The sequence below is a fragment of the Lepidochelys kempii genome, chromosome 17 (assembly GCF_965140265.1).
Source record: "Lepidochelys kempii isolate rLepKem1 chromosome 17, rLepKem1.hap2, whole genome shotgun sequence".
Lineage (NCBI taxonomy): Eukaryota > Metazoa > Chordata > Testudines > Cheloniidae > Lepidochelys > Lepidochelys kempii.
The window spans coordinates 967972-987163 of NC_133272.1; the positions used below are offsets into that span (position 1 = coordinate 967972).

At 53.2% G+C, this 19192-nt stretch overlaps 1 protein-coding gene across 5 annotated transcripts in view; it reads right to left on the reverse strand.

The window, feature by feature from the left end:
- Positions 1–19192, reverse strand: part of SMG6 (SMG6 nonsense mediated mRNA decay factor) — a 165325-nt gene that overhangs the window by 22898 nt on the left and 123235 nt on the right. The gene's annotated exons all lie outside the window — the stretch shown is intronic.

Sequence of the window (19192 nt, forward strand, 5' to 3'; positions counted from 1 at the left end):
GTTTCATTTCAGCTAGAACAGGAACCCCTGACAGCCCCCACAATGGAAACAGGAGGGCTCAAGCGGATAGCTGTCAGGGGAACGATACAGGTGCTGAGAGCCAGCAGGTGGGGGCATTTTACAAAAGCCACGCACCTCTTGGACTCGGCTGCTGCCTCAGCCCATGAGCTCATCTCACTAAATAACCAGGGAGCCTGTCAGGGCTGAGCTAGCCAGGATGCAATTCAATAGCTTGGGTAATTATCAAATGTATGAGACTCTCAGATGGAGTTTCCAGAGCACTGGAGCCTGGAACGCTCCCCTCTGGTGCCACACAGCCCCCAGCCCTGCACCAGACCCTCTGCCTGGGCCCCAAGCCCCAGCCCTTGGGCAGATCAGAATCCCTTCCCCTGCTATAGCAGAGCACTGCGCCTGTACTCTCCCTGCCTGCCGCTTTCCCTTTCGAACACCAGCTGGGAGAGCCGAACCCTTGGCGATGGTTTGTCCTGTCCACTGCAAACCTATGATGGCCAAGCTCACAGCAACGAGTTAACCCTGCCCTGCTCTTCTCTTTGTACCTTGCTCACATGGACTTCGCACCATGGTTCTGGCTCCACTTTACTCTGTTTACACTGGAAGCAGTGCCCAGATTCTGCTCCCCAAGTCAGAAGGCCCCAGCTTGCTCCCACTCGTGGACCCCAGAACCAGGTAGTTCATTTATGGGGTCTAGCTGATTTCACTCCAGTGCAACCACAGTGAACCTGAGTGCCCAGCACCCATCGGGAGGGCACAAGGCTCAGATATCAGGAAGAATGGGGGGCACCCCACACATCGGATGATCAACTGAGAGGCTCAACACACATGGGGAAGTGATGGGGCAGCAGCGCCCGTCAGGATCCCATGTTGCTATGGGATACACTGTGTATACCAACCACAGGCAGCGGGCAGAGCAGAAATACAGAAGCAGGGCTGAGGTAGCATGACGGGCAGGCAACAGTGAGCAATGGGCTGGCAGGCGGCACGCAGAGAACCCCCCCACGGCACCAGGCTACAGCGCAGAGGAAACTTCTGCACTTCCACAATGCTGCCAGTTTCCTCTCTGTGGGCTAATTTTAACCACCTTGTTGTTACAGTGTGTGTCAGCCACCTGACCCCGCTGTGACCCCCAACCTTGTGCCCCAGCTACTGCATGAACTAGGGAGCCTTATGTAACAAGAGCAGGGCTTTCCTCTGTGTCTGGAGCAGCAGAGAATTAAAGAGCCCATCAGTCAGACTCCCTCTCTTCCGAGTCAATCACACAGGCATTGCTAACTGCCTCAAGACAGCAGGAGTAAGAAACATGCCTCTGACTCCCCTGGGCAGAGGCCTCTGCGGGTGGTGGTGGTGGGCTGCCAGAAGGGAAAATGGAAAGAATAAAGCCCCAGATCCTCAGAGATATTTAGGCACCTAACTCACACTGATTTCAGTGGGAGTTAGGTGCCTAAAGACTTGGAGGATCTGAGCCTAAATGCCTTCAGTTGAGTGAAAGAATGATTCGTGGTAGAAGGGGACCCAATAACGAAGAACAGAGTGGCACAAGGGGGAATGGCGTCAAACTAAAAGAAGGGAAATGTAGTCTGAACATCAGGAAAACTATCAGGAATGTTGAAACTATAGTAAAGAACAGAATTACCAGACACACAGATGAACAACATTTGTTGGGGAAGAGTCAACATGGTTTTTGTAAAGGGAAATCATCCCTCATCAATCTATTAGAATTCAACAAACATGAGCACAAGGGGCATCCAGTGGATATAGTGTACTTAGATGTTCAGAAAGCCTTTGACAAGGTCGCTAACCAAAGGTTCTTAAGCAAAGTGAGCAGTCATGGGATAAGAAGGCAGGTCCTCTCATGGATCAGTAACTGGTTAAAAGATAGGAAACAAAGTGTAGGAATAAATGGTTGGTTTTCAGAATGGAGAGTGATAAATAGTGGTGTCCCCCAGGGGTCTGTACTGGGACCAGTCCTAGTCAACATAGTAATAAATGATCTGGAAAAAGGGGTAAACAGTGGCAAAATTTGCAGACAATACAAAATTACTCAAGCTAGTTAAGTCCAAAGCTGACTTTGAAGAGTTACAAAGGGATCTCACAAAACTGATGGACTGGGCAATAAAATGACAGATGAAGTTCAATGTTCATAAATGCAAAATATTGCACACTGGAAAACATAATCCTAAACTATACATATACAATGTTGGGGTCTAAATTAATTGTTACCACTCAAGAAAGATCTTGGAGTCATTGTGGAGAGTTCTCTGAAAACAGAGAGTTCTCTGCGCTCAATGTGCAGCGGCCGTCAAAAAAGCGAACAGAATGTTGGGAACCATTAAGAAAGGGATAGACAATAGGACAGAAAATATCCTAGTGCCTCTCTATAAACCATAGTACACCCACATCTTGAATACTGCGTGCAGATCTCGTTGTCCCATCTCAAAAAAGATGTATTGGAGTTAGAAAAGGTTCAGAGAAGGGCAACAAACATGATGAGGGGTATGGAACGGCTGCCATATGAGGAGAGAATAATAAGACTGGGACTTTTCAGCTTGGAAAAGAGACGACTAAGGGGGGATACGATGGAGGTCTATAAAATCTTGACTGGTGTGGAGACAGTGAATCAGTAAGTGTTATTTACTCCTCCACATAACAACAAGAACTAGGGGTCACCCAATGAAATGAAGAGGCAGCAGGTTTAAAACAAACAAAAGGAAGTATTTATTCACACAATGCACAGTCAACCTGTGGAACTCGTTGCCAGAGGATATGGTGAAGGTCAAAACCATAACAGCCTTCAAAAAAGAATTAGGTAAGTTCCTGGAGGATAGGTCCATCCGTGGCTATTAGCCAGGATGGGCAGGAACGCAACCCTTTGCTCTGAGTGTCCCTAGCCTCTGTTTGCAAGAAGCTGGGAGTGGACGACAGGGGATGGATCACTCGGATGATTGCCTGTTCTGCTCACTCCCTCTGCAACTGGCATGGAAGACAGGATACTGGGCTAGATGGACCATTGCTCTGATCCAATATGGCCAATTCTATGCTCTAGGCTGGGTTTCATCTCCCAAGGGAAGAGTGAGCACTTCACTGCTTGGAACACCCCTAAACCTAGACTGGACACCACCCTGGAATATGTCCTGGAGGCAACACCCCTGCCCCCACCGGCCATCCCTGATGAATGATTCTTGGAGGAGCAAAGCTGGGAGGAACAAAGAATGATACAGCTAGGCTGAATATCAAGGGAACTTCCTACCTATGAGAGCTACCAGGCTGCGGAGATGTTGGGGAAATGGGAAAGCCCCTTGCTTGGGTCACTGCAAACTAGATTCGCTAAGTCCCTGGTGCCCAGGCTCTAGGCCCAGTCCTGCCTTGGCTCAGAGCAGATGGCTTCAGTGACAGGACTTTTCCAGCTCTAATATCAGCAGTTCTATGGGGCCCAGGTTGCTGTGTAAATGAAACCATGCATGCCCAGTTCCAGCAACTCAACACAGTTGTGCGAATACTTTGGTGTGCTGATGCCTGGGCTTGCACAGGTGTGCGGGAGTGATGTGGCTGGGTGAGTGGGTGCTGCTGGAGCACAAAGCATTGGGGCTCCCAGTGTCACCCACTGAGGAAGGACTCAAAGGCCTGCAAAGAGCTTGCTGGGGACTGGTGAGTGGAGCCACCTTTCCGGTCACGAGCAGCACGAGGTGGTGTCTCTAGTCTGTCACTCAAGGTCTAGAACACAAGCAGATGATGGCAGGAATATAGCTCGATGCAGGAGCTGGGATTGGCGTGAGGGGCCAAGCCTGGCTAAGCAGCTGGGTGTCGGGTCCGCACCCATTCCTGAGTGGATTTTTAGGAGGTACCTCCAAAATTAATGGCAATTGTGCCTGCATCTTCTGCCTTGTTTAGGATCCCAGAGGCTTTATTCAGCAGCTACACCAACAGGACTCAGTGCCGCCCCAGCTCCTGCCGTGTGGCCACTGGGACTCATTCCTAGCCCACCTTGAGATATGCTTTCCCCCTAGCCAGCCCTCATACACCTGAGGGAGAAGAGGCTGGGAGTAAACAGGAGGGGTCAGGATTAAACTGCAAAATCCTCCACAAAGCCGGGGAGCTTCAACCTGGAGAGTGACCAGTGATGTTGCAGAAAAGCCCTCTCCCACCCCAAGAGGGCGGGGGGAGGGGAGGGAATTAGGCATGTCCTCTTATCCCCTCCCTGAAAAAAAATCCAACTAGGGCACACATGAGTTCCTGCTGGCTAACACAGGCCGAGGGTGCTTAAAGTCAGTTCCCCTGCTCAGGGAGAAGCGCCCAGCTAACGGTCCATGACATAATCCCCCAGTAACTCGCCTCATGAACACAGGTTTCCAGGCTGCATCAATAAAAGAGAAAGAAGCAAATAACCTCAGCACCCCCATCACATGAACACCCAGGAATAACAGCCTTGCTAACTGCCAGCAGCCCAAGGCTGGGCTGTCCTGGAGCTCAGCTGGCCCAGCTCTCCCCAGTTCAGGATGGCACCAGGGATAGTGGCCTCTCTGACATGGTCTGAGTAGCCTGACTCTGACTCGCACCAGGGTATCTGGTATTGCACAGCAGCAGCCTGCGTGACACACAGCTACACAGGGCGCTGGAAACTTCCTGTTTAAGGATGGAAACGGAAGCACCCGTATCAGCCCCAGGATGCCAGGCCACTGGGCTGCAGACCCAGCAAGCCCATCTGACCCAAAGGTGCAGCCCGGGGCCATCAGTTACTCTTCACGCAGGCTCAGCTGGGAAGAAGCAGAGATGCTGCAGCCTGGGGGAGGTGGGGGGGGAGGGTGTGTATATCTCTGATGCTGCAGAAAGAACTGAAAGTTCAAATGCAAAACTAGAGAGTGTGGATTTGCTGTGAGGTGCAGCAGCAGACGGGCCCAAGGAAAGGAGTTCAGCAGCAGAATGTACCCTTCCCCCACAGGCTGCGCAGTGAGACAGCAGGAACCGAAAACCCTGGCTTCAAGTATTCACTGAACGCTACCATCAGCTTGACACGCACACAGCCACTTGAAAAGGAAAACTGAAACCAAGCTTTGGTGAAGTGGTCTGGTGCCCTGCTGTGACCTGGGCTCAGTTCCCTAGAGACATGAGTGATGCCGAGGGGGGGGGGGCGGACGAGGGGGGACGACAGTGCTGCATGGGTCATCGGCCTTACGATTTCATTGGGGATGGGGGGTGGGTTGAACCTATGCTAACTCAAACATGCGAGATACCCAGTAAGACACTCACCCTCCCAAACACGCTGCCTGCCTGCTAACACACAGCGAGGAGGGCTAACTGCCTGCTAATTTGCAGGTCCTATGTTAACACGCTGATCATTCACAAAGACACAGCAGGACATACGTTAACATGCTTACTGCCTGACACAGCAGGATGTATGTTCACTGAACCAGCTGGTGCATTTTCAAAGCACCTTTGCAGGTTTAACGCTATCAGCCCAGCTCTGCTATTTTTGCCTTCCAGTGACCATTTACAGAAGACCACAGGACAGGGCACCAGAGCTCCCCAGGCGTAATCCCTGCTCCAACTCCACCTCCCTCAGTGGCCTTTGCCTCCTTTCCCCATGCCGGACACGGGATGGGGGGAGGGAAAGGCACTCACAGGTGCTGATCTCACCGTGTTACCGCAGGACAGGATTCTGCGCTGAAGCACTGCTCAAAGCCACGGGCACAGGAAGGCCAAGAGCCAGAGTGAAGGACAGGCAGCCCCGTGCCGACGGCGACTAAAGGCAGGGACGGGACTCGCTCCCATGAGCTGCGTGTGCAGTGCCGTACCTGGCGCTCGCAGGTGACATCATCAGACCCTAACCAGATTCTTGCTCTGGATCAGCGGTGGGGCTGGTCGTGGGGCAGCTTCTTCAGCCAGTGCTGGACTGGGCTGCCCTGAGTGCTCTTGACCGGGCTGCAGTACATACTGCTTTTCCTCAGCGAAGCTAATTGCTGTCACACCCACTGATGCCTTCAATCAACTTTTACAACTTGGTAATTTTACAGAGCAAATAACCGGGAGGCAGAAATGCAAAGTCTCTTCCAGCTGCCTTGCAAGCCTCAACTAGTAATGGGGAGTCCATCATCTCTAGAGAGCTGAGTCTGAGGGCGGGATAGTGACCTTTCTCCCCATTGTTAGCTACCAGGTAAACTGAAATCTCAAGAGTAAGTCGCTGCCTTGTGTCACATGCAGAGGGATCATGGAAGTTTCTGTCAGTGAAACACCAGAATCCAAAGGCAAGCAGGAGACAGGGCGTCTCTGGAGAAAGACTTACAAAGGGAAAGGACCACTGCTCTCAGATTCACATTCCTGCATGTGAGGGGGAGACACCAAGGGGAAATGGATACAAGAAGCGTGAGTCATAGCATGGAGAGAGATACCTGCCCAGGCCTGGAGTCAGAGCCAAGCTGGAGCAGGATCAGGCCCAGCCACACTAGGGCTGACTGTTTTGGCAACATGGGTTTTAAGCATGGCTTGGTCAGCCAGAGTGAATTGGGCCAAACTATGTTCAAACCAAGTTAGCCTGAGTGAGGTTTAAAGCAAGTCAGACTCCTCTGGCAAATGTGGCATTAATCCCTGTCTAGATGGGGCCACATGGCGTGTATGAAGCATACTTCTCATTCACACTGTACAGTGACCCAATCATGAGGTAGGGATCCTGCTGAACTCTTGGCTATGGCCATGTTTAAACACCACAAAATGATGCCCCCTCATATCCCTAGGTGCCTGTGTCACAGAGTCCCCGGCGCTCCCTACGAAGCCAGGCAGGACTCTGGGGAAGTCTCCTTTCTGTGAGCAGCCTGTCTGCAGGACACACAGCTCACACTGCTTCCACCTTCCTGGGTCTGGCCTCGGAGCACTCAGCATCCTCTGCCCCTCCATGCGCTTCCCACAGCGAGTCTGCCCAGGTGGGGTCCTGGGGAAGCCAGAGGGTCCTGCACCCCAACTCCACAGTCAGACGTGACTCTCAGCCAGCCAGTAAAACAGAGGTTTATTAGATGACAGGAACATGGTCTAAAACAGAGCTTGTAGGTGCAGAGAACAGGATCCCTCAGCTGGGTCCATTTTGGGGGGCAGTGAGCCAGACAACCACATCTGCACTTCACTCCAGGTCCCCAGCCAGACCCAAACTGAAACTCCCTCCAGCCCCTCCTCCTCTGGGCTTTGTCCCTTGGGACAGGAGGTCACCTGATTCCTCTGTTCTCCAACCCTTTAGCTCTCACCTGGCAGGGGGGAAGGGCCCAGGCCATCAGTTGCCAGGAAACAGGGTGACGGCCATTCTCTGTGTCCAGACTTCTGCACACACCTGCCCTCTAGGGCTCTGCAGCGATCATACACCCTTACCCCACCACCTAGATACTTAAGAACTGCCTAGGGGAAACTGAGGCACCCCCATACTATTCACTTTAGCCAGTGACCTGGGGAAGTTCGAAGCCACCAGCGTTCCCATGGATGCCCCAGCATCTCTCCCATTCCTTGCGAGGAGTTACACCAGGCCCTTCCAGTTTCACGCCCTCCCTTAGGTCGGGGGTGGTCGATAGCACTCGCTGGCTGCATGTGGGAAGGTTTATGCGGCCCGTGCCCTTTGGCCACCTCCAAAACCCCAGGAGGTCAAACTGGGATTGGGTCTTCTCCCCAACAAGCTGGCCAAACACAGCCACTTGGTAATAGGACTGTTTAACTTTCTTAACAGCTTTCACCCCATCTGAGACCTTCTCAAAGCTATCCACACTGGATCTTTCAACAGGAAAGTCAGTGGATCCATTCATAACAGAAAGTTTCTGGCTGTTAGGAACTGAAACTTTCTTGATTAAATCACTTTCACACCCTTCAGTTGCAGTAAACTGCTTGCAAAGACTCCATGAGGATTCCTTTCCTTAGGGCTTTTCTATGCAACAATTCACCCCTCACAGAAATTCTGCTCTTACCCTCTTTAACGAGGGCTTGCTCTAGAGGAACACTTTCCTGAACAACAACAGACTCTTTCTGGGTCTCCCTTACATCCAGAATTACCTCTAGCCCATCCGGCAGATTCCTACACCATCCCCTTTCAGGCAAACCGACAGACTTCCTAGATAAAAAGTTAGAAGCATTCTCCTTCCCTTTGCCACATACAAGCTCAGGAATCTTTTCCTTCTTGCTACAGGTTTCCACACCCTCAGTAGGTAACACAATCACATCACCTTCATGCTCTCTCCTTGTGCCCTGGCTAGGATCTCACCCTGATCAGACAGAGTTGCTACACCCTTTCCCAACAACAAACTAGCAACAGGCAAAATACAAGCACCAGAATTGTCTGGTCTCTGGGATTTTACATAGACCCTAACTGGATGCAACCTAGTTACAGGGCCGTTCTCCCGAGCAGACACAAACTTAGGGCCATTCCCATCCTGGGCTTTAGCTGAATCCAGAACCAGCTCTGAAACAACTGCACGACCCTCAACCATCACAGGCTGAAAGGCCCCTTCTGTCTACTCCACAGATGAAGAAGAGCGGGACACACTTTCTCCTTTCCCAGAAACACAGCTTGGGATCTCGTTCCCCTGGTCCCAGCACACAAGGCTGGTCACAGACAACTGCTTGGAGATCAGCGTAGTTCGCTCCATAGGCAAGTCAATACCCCTGACAGACACAGGCACGTTTCCTTCACTCTCACAATTTTCCACCCAGCTAACAGGTAAGGTCCAGGGACACTCATCTTCCACTCTCCTCGCCTTCCCACCCTGCTGACTAGACACAGCCATCAGCTCACAAGGCTGCCTAGGCTCATCCAGACTTTCCTTACCAAGCACCTTGCCACTCCCAACAGATCCCCTGCCCTGCCTGTGTCTCCCCCCACCCAGCTGGGGTCTCAGCTCCCACTGTGCTCAGCGCTGCCCTTGCTGTCCCAGTGGGGGTAGGCAGCGAGCTCGCTGCTTTCCTCACTGCATCAGAGCCAGCCTGAGCCCCCTCTCTGGTGTGCAAGGGGGGCGGGGAGCCCCAGGGGTCTGGTTACAGGCAGGCAGGTAGCCTGAGCCTAGCGGCTCCTCCCCTCTGCCAGCCAGGTCAAATGCTTCGATGAAGTGAGCTGTAGCTCACGAAAGCTCATGCTCAAATAAATTGGTTAGTCTCTAAGGTGCCACAAGTACTCCTTTTCTTTTTGCAAAGACAGACTAACACGGCTGTTACTCTGAAACCGGCTGTTACTCTGAAACATTTCACTGACCATTTCCCTCTCCGCCGATTGGTTCCCTGGATTCAAATTCAAACCCTTGGCAGTTACCGGAGCAGGGCCTGAATCCTGTCCCAAAGAAACACAGTCACCCCACAACAGGGTCTCGCAGCTGGTGTCCTGGAGAACCCCAACAACCAGCCAGCCCGACCTCTCCTGGGTCTGCACAGGGATCTGGGCCACAGGCAGGGCAAGGGGCTTCGTCCATGGGACCCTCACACAGCTCACACAGCCCCTCAGCATCTGAGGCTGCACCACCCGGGGCCTGACAACAGTTCTCTCTGTCCCAGGATCTCACCACCCCATGAATGTCTCCCCATTGACCATCACCTTCCGCTCCCACTGGGGGTCCGAGGGGCCTGGCCCCAGGAAACTCCACACAGACATATAGGTTGGGGTCAGGAGTGGGAGCCTGTCCACCTCCCCACCCATCTGGCTGACGGAGTCTATGGCCTTGGGACCCAGCAAGGGAGCTAGACACCGGGGCTTTTCCGCAGGGTCCCCCTGGTTCAAATCGCCAGCCTGCTCAAAGGCAGTGAGGTGGGCATCCACATCCCCCCCTCCTTAACCAGGGGCAGCAATTTAGTCTCGAGGTTCCCTGCGGAACTGGCCCCCCGGGGTCTATCCCCACTCACCCCTGGGGGGTCCCCTAGCCCTCTCCGCTCCCCACTGCCAGTTCATGCTGCTGCTGCTTCTGCAGCTCTTTCTCGGGCTCTCGCTGTCTCTCACAGTCCTCTTGCTCTCTCGGACTCAGCTCCAATCCCGTCCATCTCCGATCCCTGGATGGGGAACCCGATCATGAAGACCCCCGTCTGGTCGGGGACAGGAGTCTTGGCGCTGCCTGGCCACCACTCCAGCGGCTCCCAGATCCTGCTATCGCCCCATTTGGGGTCAGGAATCTGTTCTTTCGAGCTGCCATCCTCCTCCAGCTGCATGATTAACTGTGCTTTGGTGAACTTTCCAATGCTCAACCCTCTCTTTCTGCACAGGGTTACAATGTCCTTCTTAAGGGGACAGTGACAGACCATCACTCCGCTCTTCCCAAGTTGTTGTGGACTCACAGGCCTGTGTGCTCTCAGCTCCCCACGGTTTCCAGGGAGAACCCCTAGTGTGCCAGCCCTTCTGAAGGTCACCACCTCTTTGCCAGGGTCGAGCTGCAGACTCCTCTGCCCCTGGGAGACCCTGTTACTGCAAAAGTCCTTCTCTCTGGTCACACACTCCTAGGGGTTAACCACCCCCTGAAACCATCTCTCTTTGAATCTTCAGCACGCCTGGTCCCCGTCAATCCCCCTTCATTTTACTGCTCCCCAGTCACTTACTGCAGGAAGCGCCGTCCACGGGGTGCAGTAGATCCCACTTCTCCCACCAGTTGTCACGGAGTCCCTGGGCAATGCTCTGGAACTGCTCCCCATGAAGCCAGTCAGGACTCTGGGGCAGTTGCCTTTCTGTGAGCAGCCTGTCTTCAGGACACAAAGCTCACCCAGCTTCCACCTTCCTGGATCTGACCTCAGAGCATTCAGCATCCTCTGCCCCTCCGTGCGCTTCCCACAGCGAGTCCGCTCAGGCGGGGCTCCTGTGGAAGCCAGAGGGTCCTTGTCACAGAGTCCCCGGGCAATGCTCTGGAACTGCTCCCCATGAAGCCAGTCAGGACTCTGGGGCAGTCGCCTTCCGGTGAGCAGCCTGTCTGCACGGCAAACAGCTCACACCGCTTCCACCTTCCTGGGTCTGACCTTGGAGCATTCAGCATCCTCTGCCCCTCGGTGTGCTTCCCACAGCGAGTCTGATCAGGCGGGGCTCCTGGGGAAGCCAGAGGGTCCTGCACCCCAACTTCGCAGTCAGACGGGACTCTCAGCCAGCCAGTAAAACAGAGGTTTATTAGACGACAGGAACATGGTCTAACACAGAGCTTGCAGGTGCAGAGAACAGGATCCCTCAGCTGGGTCCATTTTGGGGGGCAGTGAGCCAGACAACCACGTCTGCACTTCACTCCAGGTCTCCAGCCAGCTCCAAACTGAAACTCCCTCCAGCCCCTCCTCCTCTGGGCTTTGTCCCTTTCCCCGGGACAGGAGGTCACCTGATTCCTCTGTTCTCCAACCCTTTAGCTCTCACCTGGCAGGGGGGAAGGGCCCAGGCCATCAGTTGCCAGGAAACAGGGTGTCGGCCATCCTCTGTGTCCAGACTTCTGCACACACCTGCCCTCTAGGGCTCTGCAGCGATCATACACCCTTACCCCACCACCTAGATACTTAAGAACTGCCTAGGGGAAACTGAGGCACCCCCATACTATTTGGAGGAAACATTAAGAACAGTCCCGCTTCGTCACACCTGGTCAGAGGGGGACAGCTGTGCCCTACTCCTTGGATTCCTGTGCTGGTTTCAGAGCGCAGGTTGTTTTCCCTGCGGGCAGCACTCGGGCCAAGAGGCCTAGCACAGCAGAGCGGCTGAGGAGGCTGCCCCACAGTGCCACTGATCGTTCACTCTGCGCGGAGGCTCTCCACAGCACTGTGAAGCAGGCTGCAGAGTTAGGAGATTGTTAATTCTTCCTCCCCTCCCAACCTCAAAGGAAAGCCTCTCTCCCTACCCCCAAAGGCTCTAAATAATCCATAGCACAGCTCTCTGGGGCAGGGATCAGATCTGTGTTTGTACAGCACCTCGCACAATGGGCCCCTGGTCCATGACTGGGGCTCCGAGGAGCTACAGTAATACAATGAACAAACGAGAACCCAGTGTCACAGCAGCTGCACTCACCCACTGCCCTGCTAATCCCAGATCCCCGAAGGCAAAGGGGAGCACAATTTACCTATTTCAAAGTGAATTCTGTACATGCCCAGCTGGGGCTCTCCCAAAGCCTCAATACCACACTTGAGCTGTAGCACCAGAAACCAGTACCCCCAACAGGCCAGAATCTCTGCACAGTCACACCAGGTACAAGCCTCCTCCAAAACAATACGCATGCTAAGGGCCACATCTCTCTCCCCGACTAGCATCCAGTGATGGTGAAGCAGGGATACAGATGCACCTTTACTAATGCAGGCAAGAGGAAATATAAAAAACTGCCTGTGAAAAATCTCCATCCCCTCAGGTCCCAACCTGGCAGCTCAGTCAACACTTCAGTGCAACGGCAGAGCCCCTCTCTGTCACACTGCTCCACAGAATGTCCTCACAGCTATTTCCAGATTGGCAACAGATCAACTAATAGTTCATCTTCTTGCAAATCTTCCCTCATTTCTCCACATAGGAATGGAGAGTCAAATGACAGACTTCTCATGGAGATTCACCATTGGTCATCTCAGCATCTCTACTGCCGCTGGCATTTGCAGTTTGCCTGGCTAGCTACGGTACTGGGAAGATGCAATCACACAGGACTAGGGCTTCAATGGGTTAGGAATTTCAGGGGAGGTAATTCCCCAGGCACAGATCTAAGGCTTGGGTCTCCACCTAAAAGTTAGATTGACCTAGTTACATCCCTCAGGGCTGTGAAAATGTTTACACCCTTTGCGATGTAGCTAGGTCAACCTAAAGCAGGCTGTAGATGCAGCTAGCTCAGTGGAAGAATTCTTCAGGTGACCTAGCTATTGTCTCTCAGAGAGGGGGATGCCGACATCAATGGAACCCCCTTCCATCACTGTGGGGAGTGTCTACACTTCAGCGCTACAGCGACATAGCCATAGCGCCAGAGCTGTGCCACTGTAGAGGAGACACCCTGAGAGTCCCATGGGTGCCCATTGTGGCTGTACCTGCTGGAAGAGTCAGCACCTGACCGAATCGAAGATGCCAGAAGAAGGCTCTCTGTGCTACTCTCATAGGATAATACACTCAGGATATCCTGGAGGTTTGCATGGAGCTCCCTATCTGGCCACAGAAGCAGGATCAGTTACATGGCCCCAGAGAGGAATGTTTCTGTTTCCAAACTGAATTTTTGGCTTTCCCCAACATTTGGAAAGACCTGCCCTGATGTTTTAATCACCTGGTAAGAGCGCTGGACAATCTTTTTGTCAGTTCCACTGTCCAACTCATCTTCAGTGAGCAAACGGATTGGTCGGCTGGCAGCCATTTGCATGCTCAGTTCAATATTCTATTGCTAGGACAGATAGTGTGTTTCTTTACCATGGCCAGCTCACACAGTTCCAAGCCCAGCAAGGTTAGAGATTAAATCATGTCCTCTGGATGGGTACCAACCCTGGGGGAGGCACAGTGCCATCCACTAAAGAGTGTCAGACCCTGCAGTGTGGGAGGTGGGGTGTCTAGACAGCTATGGAGATGTTGCCCATGAATTGAGTTCTCATCCTGTGATTCCAGGGAATGGAGCTGTTCATGGGGTAAGCCTGTCACTGGTCCATGGCCTTCAGCTAGCTCAGAGAAGCCTGGCACCCTGACCAAATCCCAACATTTCCAACTCTTCCTGAAATTCCCACTGGGTTAGTGCTCAACTTAGCTCCTGTTGTACCCTGTGTGTAGCGTGCTGTGTACCACCACACAGCAGTTGCCTTCCAGTCCAGAGAGCACTCTGGTGGTGGGCAAAGTGATTCCCGTCCAATACGCTATGGTCAGGTGAAGTCTCTTTCTCAGCCGACCAAGCTTCTCAAACCAATAGTTATGACAATAAGCTAGAAACATGGTCTTCCAACAGGCCTGACGAAGGGATTCTGGAAGAGTGGAGCTAGGGATTTCCTATCAGAACTTGCAGGGATCCATCTGTCCTTAGCCCCACTACATCTCTGTAGTTCCCTGTCTGTATAATGATCAGACACATGGCACTCAGGCTCCCCACCACTGTGTAGCCATTCAGCAAAGGGGAGAATTTCAGAGCATTCCACGTTCTCTCCTGTCATTCCAGATGCCCTACATCCAGCTTTAGGGTGCTCTGTGTTCACCAGGCTGCACTGCCAAGTGCCAATCTGTACCAATTCTATGCAGACGTCCATGGGTCAGGGCAGCTTTCAGTCTAGGGCACTACTGGGAAGAGAAAAGAATTCAAGCAACTGAAAGTAATAGCAAAAGCAGGCCGATGAAGCCTGTCCCGTCCTACCAGCCATGCTAGACTGGAAGAACAAAGCCCTAAAGGTCTGACCGTGGCATCGGAATGCTGATCCCAGACTGAGGTGGGGGGAAAGACAGCGAAGGAAGGAAGACTCCATGACCTCCTCTCAGATGGGCGTTGACAACGGAAAGCCAACATTTGGTTACCTAGACTGAGCTGCTCCCAGGAAATAAAGACTCTTGCCTGCTCCATTCTCTCCCTTCTCAGGCATTGGGGCAATTTGCTTCCCTGGCCAGTTCTGAGGATGTGTGCCCTGTCAGAGGCTGTTTTGCGGAGTGGAGAGAGAGATAAGAAAGCAGTTAGCAGGCTCTCTGGTGGAGGGCGTATGGCTTAACAAGGGAAAAAGGGACGTCTGCACCTATGACAGACACACGCTGCCCTTTCTCTGCGGCCTGAGTGGATTCACTAAAGCTAAAACAGGCCATTCATTTGAAGGCAGAGAAACTTGTTCAATCCAGGAATGGTTTCTGAAGGTCCCCAGCTGGCAGCAGTGACCTGCCTGGTAAAAGAGTGTGGAGCTGGCCTGAAATGAAGTAGCTCATTGAGCTGTTTCCCAGCATCTTCTGATAGTGAAGTTCCTGGTGATGAGCAAGGCCCGAAGCTGATGTGGCTCCAAGGCAATATGGAAGGCACACATTCCGTCTGACAGGAAAGGAGTGTTGGGCCTCCAGGTTCTCTGAAGTTTGCAGAACACAAAACAGTGTCAGTAACAACCAGAGTATGGTAGAGTCCTGCCCATGGAAACAGACACCGGTTGCTGCATCCCTTGGAGATCTGACTTATGGCCTTAACAGTGGGAGGGAAACAACAGTTAAGGAGCTAGAACGTTCTGCCTCATACTGGCGGAGCTAATCTGGAAGCGTCTGGGTGAGTTTGCACAGCTTGTGCGTCCTCTGTGCAGCTCCTGGACACCTTCCATCACAGATGAGAGTTTTATGTCAAATTTTAAGTTTGACCACAAATATTTGAACCTCCCTGCACCACAAATGCAGTATCTTCTCTGTGGTTTAGCTGGCACCAAGCACATATTTACGGCTCTCTGGATGTCTGTCTGTCATTTAAATATCTCACAGAAGTGCCAAAGGCTTCAAAGCAGACGGGGTCCTCAGGCAGACTCTGTGATTCACCCTCTCCAGCCTCTGTTAATCTGCCCAGGAAAGGAAGAGATGCAGACGCAGGCCAAATCCATGCAGAGGGCACTGGCTAGGCTAAGCCATTGAATGCTTACACTCTATGAAGTTTGCTTTCCAGAGAATGTCATCTGAGATTCCACTCTATGGTCCCCAGTTCCTTGCCTAGGTGGATATTTGAATGGGGATGAAAGACTTGGGAATTTTCTGCTCCTCTTTTTGGAAACTTGGGATAAGAAAACTTCTGAGGTTGGATGAGACCATTTAACTTCAGCAGCTCAAAACCACAGAAGTCATAAAGCAGCTACCACCTGGATACTGCTCAGAGTGGCTCTGCTCCTGTCCTCAGTGACTCAAATACAAGTAGCTTTCACAGGTTTGAATCCAGACCTTACTGAACTGGGAACCTGCCCTGAGGAAACTGGCTGCATTGCTTGGTAACTTGTAGCATGTGAAAAGAACTGAAGTGTTTTGCTATGACAGACTGGTACTGAACATGGGAAAGGCCACTCTGCCAGGCTGTTTTGTGGAGTTGAGAAAGAGTCCCTCCTCAGCCTCCAAACCAAGGGAACTCAGCCCTTATTTCACCCCACTGAATACAGGTGGGTGCAAATCAAAGAGTCTGACCAGAGGGTCTCTGAGCTAACACGCAGGTATACTGGGGGAGTTATGGGGAGTGGCAGCAGGAAATCTGAGTTAACATATGTTTGTAGACTTGAGTCAGGCCCGGTGTAATTCTAGCAGGTTGTGTGTTTCATTTCCTTCATGTGTTTTTAGGCTAGCACCTGAATTGGAGGGTTGCCCTGCTGATTTTCACGTGACTTTGTAGAGTTAAAACACTGCAGAGTGCACCAGTCCCAGAATGCTGCTCTTCCCACCTTGGAGACGCCAGAATCACACTGTCAGACCCTCAGCAAGCCAGCAAGGCACAGTAGTATTACTAACCCAAACTGCATTATGCTCAATGAATGACAGAGCAAACATGTGCAGGGAGCAAGGCTGTTCGAGGAAACAGGTACCTAAGTCACAGCAGCATGATGTAAAGTCTCTGCTCCCAAAACCAAAAGCAGTACTCTGCAAAGCATTGCTCCCATCCATCTGCTGCTGCTCTCAACACTGCACCGCAGCCCAGCCCGGCTGAATCTCAGGGAACCCAGGGAGTTTGCACAAACTCTAAATGAGAAGCAGCTGAAGCGACGGAAAGATTTCCCTACAAATAACAACTGTCCACCTGGGCAGCCAATGTGTGCACCAGGCTCCAGGCACGGGCCATGCGAATGTCCAGCAAAGCGGAGCTGGAACGGGGATGCCAACTGCCTCTAGAGCAGGGGTTCTCAAACTTTTGTGCTGGTGACCCCTTTCACATAGCAAGCCTCTGAGTGCGACCCTCCTTATAAATTAAAAACATTTTTTTATGTATTTAACACCATTGTAAATGCTGGAGGCAAAGCACAGTTTGGGGTGGAGGCTGACAGCTCGTGACCCCCCAGTTTGAGAGTGCTCTAGGGAGTGGCACAGCCAGGCAGGGTGTGCAGTCTGTGGGGAGGAGCTCCCTAGGAACCTGAATTCCCTTGAAAACAGAGGGTGGGGCTACGGGAGGAAGTTTAATGACACCAGAAAAATGTCTCCACAACTTGGTCAGCTGCAACACCACAGCCCGAAGATATTAATGATACTGGCACCTCCCGCCACCACACGAACCACGCTGGCAGCATGCTCAGGGCAGGGCGGGAGGCAGCGCGCTCACCCCGCTTCCAGCTGCCAGTCTGGGGAGAGAGAAATGCTGCTCTGTACTTTGCTCCACGGAGAACTGCTGCCACTTAGGGGACTCCCGCTGACGTTCGGAGAGTCGTGTGCCTAAAGTCGGGAAAGGGCCGCTCCAAGCAGGACAGGCTTCGCTAGCCTGCCAGAGAGGTAACTATGAACCGGAGTGGATCCTGCTCTGCTGCCTTGTCTCTGAGGAAGCAGCAAACACAGCTCTGCTACTTGTACTGAACACTCAGCTCGGCTGGCTGGCTCTCAGAGTCGCTCATTTCCAGCTGGGCTGGGTGTTAAAAACACACCTAGGAAGGGGAACAAGCAATTGGAACTCACAGCTCCCCTGCAAGGGAAAACCTATTCTTTGTCTGTTCTCTCCCAAGCTCCTCCTCCTGGGACCCAGATGCAGAGAGCATTTGCTGGGCCCCTGCCTGACACGGAGGAGCGGAACCAGAACAATAGGGGTGCGGACACTGGATGGGGCTGGACAAGGGGGGGAGCTGGGGGCACTGATCCATTCTTTTGACTTCATTCACACTTACAGCTGCTGTAGCTACATTTCCTGAAAGCACAGTAGGAAGAGAGGGGTATGTGCTTGCTCCACCCTCCATGTAACATTGTCCTTGCAATCCAGCTGTGTGCTAGGAGCCAATTTTGGCCTTTGGCAGAGCTGTGGGCCAGACATTACTAGCCCTGGTGTGAACAGAGCAGGTCCCCACCCAATGAACACTGCACAGACTCAGACCAGAGAGGAGGGAGAGATGGTCTGGGGGAATGGAGTGTATTCTGATGAGTTCAAGGTGAATGCTGAGTTCACAAGCAGCAGAATGAAGGGAAGCTGTGACTGGTGAGATCTGAGCAACTTGGTCAGGGCACAACAGAAGGCGTATTACACTGCTCATTGCCACATCAAACATTACACGCTCATTTCTTCCACACAAAAGAAACCATTAATGCAACAATCCCACTGCCCAGATACAGTTCAGATGAATCAGGCTATGTCCAGGTACGGCTCCCACGGCAGGGTTACGGCGCACGCAGTTGGCATGGGGTGTACATCTTCTAACACACAACGGCACATGACGCTCCACAGACTCATGGCTGCTGGGGAACCTGTGCTCTCCTGACACTCGTGTGGAGCTGGAAAACGGCCTCTTAGCATTTGATTTACTATGTTCTACAAAGAAAAAGCAAAAAAAATCTGGAGTCACTCAGCCTGAGTCACAGACAGTCCCGAGCTCCCTCGAAGGCCAACGGAGAGTGAGTGCCTGGCGGCAGCCAGGCACACTGCATTAGTGCCGCCCGCCCGCCCAACGCAGCCATGTACCGGGCACACTGCATTAGTGCCACCCGCCCGCCCAACGCAGCCATGTACCGGGCACACTGCATTAGTGCCGCCCGCCCGCCCAACGCAGCCATGTACCAGGGCACACTGCATTAGTGCCACCCGCCCGCCCAACGCAGCCATGTACCAGGGCACACTGCATTAGTGCCACCCGCCCGCCCAACGCAGCCATGTACCGGGCACACTGCATTAGTGCTGCCCGCCCGCCCGCCCAACGCAGCCATGTACCGGGCACACTGCATTAGTGCCGCCCGCCCGCCCAACGCAGCCATGTACCGGGCACACTGCATTAGTGCCGCCCGCCCGCCCAACGCAGCCATGTACCGGGCACACTGCATGAGTGCCGCCCGCCCGCCCAACGCAGCCATGTACCGGGCACACTGCATGAGTGCCGCCCGCCCGCCCAACGCAGCCATGTACCGGGGCACACTGCATGAGTGCCGCCCGCCCGCCCAACGCAGCCATGTACCGGGGCACACTGCATGAGTGCCGCCCGCCCGCCCAACGCAGCCATGTACCGGGGCACACTGCAAGAGTGCCGCCCGCCCGCCCAACGCAGCCATGTACCGGGGCACACTGCATGAGTGCCGCCCGCCCGCCCAACGCAGCCATGTACCGGGGCACACTGCATTAGTGCCGCCCGCCCAACGCAGCCATGTACCGGGGCACACTGCATTAGTGCCGCC